Genomic DNA, 6,464 nt, shown 5'->3' with positions numbered 1-6,464 from the left:
GAGAGAGAGAGAGAGAGAGAGAGAGAGACAGAGTGAGAGAGAGAGACAGAGAGAGACAGAGAGAGAGAGACAGAGAGACAGAGAGACAGAGAGAGACAGAGACAGAGACAGAGACAGACAGAGACAGAGAGGCAGAGAGACACAGAGAGACACAGAGAGACAGAGACAGAGACACAGATATAGGGATATAGACAGACATAGAGAGGAACACAGCAAGATGCAGAAACACATGAAAGAAGGGGAGGGAGGGAGAGGAAAGAAGGAAGAGGGAAGGAGGGAGAGAGAAAGAGGGAGAGGGTGAGAGAGAGGGATGCAACCTTCACTTTCACACCACACAATTTTCCTGAGTTATATTACAAATTATCAAATATACAAACCTCTAGCCTGAATTCAAAAAAGAAAGCTAATTCAGTATTCACAAAATTCCATCTCTAGTACTTGCTTGGCTTTTGTATTTTGAATGATCCATATTCTTTTCCTTATTGAGAAAACTCTCTTTATATCTACAAATCCCATTGTAATTTTATCTCTTCTAGAAAGAGACACACTCTATGTCTTTTTAAACAAAGTATCTTATGTTCACCTTAATTCTCTGTCTCCAGCTCAATCTGAGATTCATCACAAAGATTGACATGTTAGAGGAGAGAAATATCTCCATGCATGTTGTAATTTGGCTCTATGTGTGCACCATGGCAGTTTGACATAACACACACACACACACACACACAAACACACAAACACAAAATAAATAGATAGATAGATAGATAGATAGATAGATAGATAGATAGATAGATAGATAGATAAAATGTACTAATTTTCTTTTTTTTGAGACAGTGTTTCTCTGTATAGCACTGGCTGTCTTGGAGCTCACTTTGTAGACCAGGCTGGCCTCGAATTCAGAAATCTCCCTGCCTCTGCCTGCCGAGTGCTGGGAGGTGTGTGCCACCATGCCTGGCTATAGATTTTAAAGAGATAGTTTACTTTCGGGATAGCATTTGAGATGTAAATAAAGAAAATAATAATAAAAAAGATACTTTCCTTACAATTATAACAGCATAAAAACTTATATAAAATATAGAGAATACTTGGTTACAACTCCAGAGATATTAATTCATGTAGATACCAAGAATTGAGTTGTTCATTATTCCAGTTGCCAACAAAATTTGAATCATATATCTTGTTGGTATAAAGAGGTGCTACTTTCATAAAGTGAGTGCATTCCAGCAGCTCCCTTTGTCAGCATGTCTATTAAAAGAACAAAAAAGAGAAGGTTCATCATGTACTTTATTTAGAGGAAGAAATATTCTCAAGAAAACGAGATGCCCTTCTGCAACTGACATGGAAGAAATGTGAATATTCTAAGAATAACATGTATCCCTCATTCTGGCTGAATGGTTGAAACAAGGTACCATAGGGAAATAAAATTTATACAGAAATCTAATTCTGGGAGGAGCAAAAATTTAAAACTAAAACTTCTGAGTGTGTATTTTTGCTAATATGACCATAGTGAAAAAAATCTATTTTATGCTTTTTATTATTAATTTGGATCTTTTGATTAGTTTATGAAAGATGGAGGCTATACCTGGGTTGGTAAGACTGCCAGAGTATAGACTTTGCTCCTAAGTTTGTTAAGAAGCCTATGGACATATCCTTTTCTACAAGAAGTGTAGGTATCCACAGGTATCATCAAAGACCATGGGGTCATCAAGGGTCTGTGCATATTAGAGACCATAGTGAATGTTGTTGCTGGAGACTATGTTAATTTGTGCAGCCTGTGCTATTGCCTGAGTCTGTGATAATGTCTGACATAAATGAAACCAATGAAGACCATGTGATCCTGCTGTGTCTAGAACTATATTGATGTTTATGGTCCATTTTAACATTGAATGCCATTGGTACATTTTCATTCTGTGCTGTCCCATGTAGCCATGCTGATATTGGTGGGCCCAGTTACCCTGAAATCCATGGTAATACTGCAGCTCAACCTGTAATCAGAAACCATATGAAAGTCCATAATCTATGATGCCACTGTCTACAAAGAGAAATAAGAATTTTTTGCACTGGTATTGATAATTGCAGACTCACAGTTGAGAATGAGAGAAATATAGGGCTATTGTGACAACCTTTCTCCCCCAGTCCATCTCTGGAATAAACAAACAAACAAAGAAAAACACTCTAGACAGGAAACCATTAAGAAAACTTTTAAATTTTTTGATCGTGTTACTAAAGCATAGCTCTTTATACTTAGAGGCTTTTGGCAAGGACTGGAGGAAGGACTAGGTTTTCTTTAAGGAACTTCTCATGGTGAATTTGAGCATGTTCTAGTGAATATATGAAAAACATAAATAGGAACTGAATTTTTTTCCTTTTGCTTTGTTTGGAAAAGATTTCAAGAGTGGAAGATAGACCTGGAAGGACTGGGAAGTAAATGTAATCAAGGTGCATTATGTGAAATTTCCAAATAATAAAAGCATTATGTCAAAAGGAAGTACATATCTTGAATCCCAGGTCTCTCAGAGACCAGTCTGTGCAGGAAATCACTCAGGCTGAGGAAGCAACATAGCTTCTTGGACAGGGTTCCTTCTGGCCTTCATCCTCAGGCCAAAGGCAGAGCTGAGCCCACACACCTCTGTGTACCTTACCTGCCAGAGGAGCGTTGACCTCCAGGGAGTGCCCTGACCCTGGGAATCAGGCAAGATAGCCATATTTTATCCTGGGTCTCTCAGAGACCAGTCCACACAGGATAGATCACAAGCTACAGAAGCAACAAAGCTTCTTGGACAGGGTCCCTTCAGGTCTTCATTGTTAGCCAGGAGGCAGAGCTGAGAGGTAGACCTCTATGTACCTTCCCTGCAAGAGGATAGCTTGTCTGCAGAGAGTGTTCTGACCCCTAGGAATCAAGAGAGAGCTGGACTCCTAGCAGTGCTGACAGAGGCTGACAGAATCATAGGAGGAACAAGCTCCAACCAGAGACAGCTAGAACATTTAACACCAAAGATTACCAGATGGTGAAAGGAAAATGTAAGAATCTTACTAACAGAAACCAAGAACACTCAGCACCATCAGAACCAAGTACTTCCATCACTGTAAGTCCTGGATATCCAAACACACCTGAAAGGCAAGATTAGGATTTTAAATCATATCTCATGCTGCTGGAAGAGGATTTTAAGAAGGGCATTAATAACTCACTTAAAAAAAATAGAGTAGGACACTGCTAAGCAGGTAGAAGTCCTTAAATAGGAATCACAAAAAATTCCTTCAAGAATAACAGGAAAACACAACCAAACAGGTGATTGAATTGAGCAAAACCATCTAAGATATAAAAATGGAAGTAGAAACAATAAAGAAAACCAAAAGGGAGACAACTCTGGAAATAGAAATCCTAGGAAAGAAATCAGGAACCAGCATCAGCAACAGAATACAAGTGATAAAAGAGAGAATTCCATAGAATTCAGAAGATTCCATAGAGAACATGGACACAACAATATAAGAAAATGCAAACTGCAAAAATATCCTAACTCAAAACATCCAGGAAATCCAGGACACAATGAGAAGACCAAACCTTCAGANAATAGGAGTAGATGAGAATGAAGATTTTCAATTTAAAGGGCCAGTAAATATCTTTAACAAAATCATAGAAGAAAACTTCTCTAACCTAAAGAAAGAGATGCCCATGAATATACAAGAAGACTACAGAACGCCAAATAGACTAGACTAGAAAAGAAATTCCTCCTGACACATAATAATCAGAAAAACAAATGTGCTAAATAAAAATAGAATATTAAAATCAGTAAGGGAAAAAGGTCAAGTAACATATAAAGGAAGACCTATTTGAATTACACCAGACGTCATACTACAGACCATGAAAGACAGAAGTTTCTGGAGAGATGTTACAGAGACCCTAAGAGAACACAAATGCCACCCCAGGCTACTTACTATACACAGCAAAACTCTGAATAACTATAGATGGAGAAACCAAAGTATTCCATGACAAAACCAAATTCACACAATATCTTTCCACGAATTCAGCCATTCAAAGGATATTTAAGGGAAAACTCCAACACAAGGAGGGAAACTATGCCCTAGAAAAAGCAAGAAAGTAATTGTTCAACAAACCTAAAAGAAGATAGCCACAAGAACAGAATTCTAGCTCTAACAACAAAAATAACAGGAAGCAACACTTACTTTTCCTTAGTATCTCTTAATATCAGTGGAATCAACTCCCCAATAAAAAGATATAGACTAACAGACTGGCTAAATAAATAGGACCCAAGATTTTCTGCATACAGGAAACCCACCTCAGAGACAAAGACAGATACTACCTCAGAGTAAAAGGCTGGAAAACAATATTCCAAACAAATGACCCAAAGAAACAAGTTGGACTAGCTATTCTAATATTGATTAAAATCAACTTCCTACCTAAAATTATCAAAAAAGACAAGGAGGGGCACTTCATACTCATCATTTTAAAATCTTCCCAGATGAACTACCAATTTTGAATATTTATGCTGCAAATGCAAAGACATCCACATTCTTTAAAGAAACTATAGTGAATTTCAAAATACACACTGCACCACACACAATAATATTGGGAGACTTTAACACTCCACTCTCATCAATGGACAAGTCCTGGAAAGGGAAACTAAACAGCGACACAGTTAAACTAATAGAAGTTTTGAAACAAATTAATTTAACAGATATCTTCATAATATTTTATCCTAAAACAAAAAGATATACCTTATTCTCAGCACCTCAAGATACCTACTCAAAAATTGACCAGTCAAAAAACAGACCTCAACAGATACAAAAATATTGAAATTATCCCATGCATCCTATCAGAATATCACAGACTAAGGCTGATATTGAATAACAACATAAATAATAGAAAGCCAATATTTATGTAGAAGCTGAACAACATTCTACCCAATGAAAACTTGGTCAAGGAAGAAATAAAGAAAGAAATTAAAGACTATTTAGAATTTAATGAAAATGAAGCCACAGCATACCTAAATTTAAGGGACACAATGAAAGCAGTCCTAAGAGGAAAACTCATGACACTAAGTGCTTCCAAAAAGAAATTAGAGAGATCATACACTAGCATTCTGACCTACAAGCTCTAGAAGAAAAGGAAGCAAATTCACCCAAGAGTAGTAGATGGCAGGAAATAATCAAATTCAGGGTCGAAATCAGCCAAGTAGAAATAAAAAGATCTATACAAAGAATCAACAACAACAAAAAAAAATGAGCTATTTTTTTTTGAGAAAATCAACAAGACAGATAAACCCTTAGCCAGAGTAACTAGAGAGTACAGGGACAGTATCATAATTAACAAAATCAGAAATGAAAAAGGAAACATAACAACAGAACCTGAGGAAATCCAAAAAAAAATCATATCCTAATACAAAAGCCTGTACTCATCAAAATTGTGAAAATGGGATGAAATGGACAATTTTCTAGACAGATACCAGGTATGAAAGTCAAATTAGGATCAGTTCAATTATCTAAATAGTTCCATATCCCCTAAAGAAATAGAAGCAGTCATTAATAGACTCCCAACCAAAAATCCCAGGACCAGATGGGTTTACTGTAGAATTCTTTCAGACCTTCAAAGAAGACCTAATACCATTTCACCTCAAACTATTCCACAAAATAGAAACAGAAGGTACTCTACCCAGTTTATCCTATGAGGCCATAATTATTCTGATACCTAAACTACACAAAGACCCAACAAAGAAAGAGAATTCAGACCAATTTTCCTTATGAATATGGATGCAAAAATACTGAGTAAAATTCTCACAAACCGAATCTAAGAACACATCAAAATGATCATCCATCATGATCAAGTAGGCTTTACCCCAGGGATGCAGGGATGATTTAATATATGGAAATCCATCAATGTAATACACTATATAAACAAACTAAAAGACAAAAGACCCGTTTTTATGCCAGCGACTGGGACTAGTCGCCCTCCCTCAATCCATGGGAATCAGGGTCTTGGACAGATGGACATTGAATCTGGGAGAATGGGATGACAAACAGACTCGACACAAGGGAGTGTAGATCTGAATGTAATTTGTCTCAAAGAGAGCACCAGTCTTATAAGTGACTTTTACACAAAACAGAGGCATGCCTACAAAGAACTGGCAGGAACCAACTCGGATAAAATTCGTGTTAACCACTGGGATCAAAAGCAGCCCCACCTAAGTATCATCTCATTAGATGCTGACAAAGCATTTCACAAAATCCAACACCCCTTCATGAGAAAAGAAAGATTAGGAATTCAAGGCCCATACCTAAACATAATAAAAGCAGTGTATAGCAAACCAGTAGCCAACATCAAAGAAATGGGGAGAAACTTGAAGCAATCCCACTAAAATCAGGGACTAGTTAAGGCTGCCCACTTTCTCCCTACATATTCAATGAAGTACTTGAAGTCCTAGCCAAAGCAATTAGACAACAAAAGG

The sequence above is a fragment of the Mus pahari genome, chromosome X (assembly GCF_900095145.1).
Source record: "Mus pahari chromosome X, PAHARI_EIJ_v1.1, whole genome shotgun sequence".
In the NCBI taxonomy this organism is placed as follows: Eukaryota; Metazoa; Chordata; class Mammalia; order Rodentia; family Muridae; genus Mus; species Mus pahari.
The sequence above is the reverse complement of the archived record's forward strand: the minus strand, read 5'-3'. Positions refer to the sequence as shown.